Source organism: Plectropomus leopardus, chromosome 23, assembly GCF_008729295.1.
Source record: "Plectropomus leopardus isolate mb chromosome 23, YSFRI_Pleo_2.0, whole genome shotgun sequence".
Lineage (NCBI taxonomy): Eukaryota > Metazoa > Chordata > Actinopteri > Perciformes > Serranidae > Plectropomus > Plectropomus leopardus.
Window position 1 is genome coordinate 2,599,930 of NC_056485.1, and position 2,061 is coordinate 2,601,990.

A 2,061-nucleotide genomic window follows, 5' to 3' on the forward strand; every position below is an offset into this window, starting at 1 on the left:
GACTGAGATTATACCCGGAAAACCGGCCAAACTCACCATGCAATAATATAGCAGAGGGCCATGAGGTGCTCGGGTTAGAAACAAAAAGCAAAAGGTCGTCCACATAAAGCGAGACTTTATGTTCTATGATGCCTCTCCAGACATCGCACACGTTCTCACAGTCACGGAAGGATATTACAAGTGGTTCGATGGCTAAATCAAAAAGCATGGGACTCGGGGCACCCCTGGCGGGTTCCACGGTGAATGTGAAATGGTTCTGACAGTTAGTACGGATTGAAGCAGTAGGGTGGGAGTATAAAATTTTGATACACTGAGTAAAGTTCAAGCCAAAACCGACTTTGTCCAGGACCGCAAATAAATAATTCCATTTGATACAGTCGGATGATTTCTCAGCATCAAGGGAAACAACATATGACTACAGCGACTATTATATCCAATAGTTGCCGTATGTTAAAGTAGGAATGCCTGCCTTTAATGAAGCCAGTTTGATCTTTTGATATGATTGTTGGTAAGATATTCTCTAACCTGCAAGCTAGGACTTTGGCCAGGATTTTAGCATCCGTGTTCAAAAGGGGGTTAGGCCGATAAGAGACACAGTCAGTTGGGTCTTGTCTTTTTTTAGCAATGAGTGATGCAAGCCTGAACAAAAGATTGAGGGACAGCCGTGCCTTTGGGACTTGGACAGGACTAAACTCAGCTGAGGGGAAAGTGACAGAGAATTTTTTGAAAAATTCAAGTGGGAACCCGTCAGGGCACTCTCCCGACTGCATTGAGGATATGGCTAGTACTGTTTCTGCCTGAGATATAGACTCTTCCAGACTCTTCTTAAAGTCTAGTGGGAGTTTGGGGATGTTGATTTTGCTTAAAAAATCAGCCATTTCAGTGTGATCTGCTGCCTGGAGTAGAAGTCCCTGAATGTGCTATTTATACCAGATGATCTGAAGTCGTGCCATCATTTGCCGTTTGTATTTTGGAAATATTTTGTCAGCTTTGTCACTATGGGTGTAGAACTTAGCCTTATTTTTTAAAAGTAGGTGTTCAGCTGAGTGAAGTAGGTCGAATTTAGTTTTAAGTTCCACCCGTTTTTTTATACAGACCCACATTTTGAGTTTGAGCATATTGTTTGTCAATCTCTCCAATTTGGTGGGCTAGGTCCGATCGTTCTTTATTCAATTTTCGCTTCATCTGTGTGGTATAAGCTATGATCTGTCCCCTAAGGTGCACTTTAAGGGCATCCCATACAATTGAACAGGAGGTTTAAGGGGATGTATTGGTAGTAAGAAAGAAAGTTTTCTCTTTCTCCATAAATTCCACAAAATTATCATCTCACAGTAAGGCTGACTTAAACCGCCAGCATCTACTCCTTTGTGGAAGGCCAGGGAGGGAAACACTTAAAAGAAGGGGAGTGGTCTGAAATAATGATACTCTGATAGACACATGCATTAGTGTGTCATATCAATTTTGCGCAGGCTAAACTGCAGGCATCGAGATAAACGGCGTCACCATCAGGCTGAGAGGACACGGTAAACTCACTCACGGCGAGTCAGGGGACAAGCTAATGTTTCCCTAAAGACTGTGAACAACAAATTCATGTTGAAATTAGCAGGTGGAAAGCTAATTAACGTTAGCTGTAAGCAGCTCACTGAGGTTGCACTAAGTTAAATTATGATGCATACAAACCTATTCAGTAAAAATGATTATTGGGTAAAAGTTAATGAATCTAATCTTGTAAACTTACGTTTTTAGAAGCAAGAAATTTGAATTAATACAGCTGTTTGAAGGAAAGTGTTGTTTTCACAGCAAAGATATTAGAGAGAATTTTGATGAATCTGTATCGTAGAAAGGCTTCTGAAGCATTTTTAAAGATGTTTTTCATATTAGGTTGAATTTGTGCTCATTTAAAGTAAATATAATGACAGCCTGAATGACTTTAACACAGTTCAGTTGTATTTACAGTTCAGTTGTGTTATCATAAATAAGATTTCTTGCTTTCCTTGGCACAAAATGGAAATAAATAACAACAAAAACAAAATAAAAAAACATTGATATCGGCTATTGTGT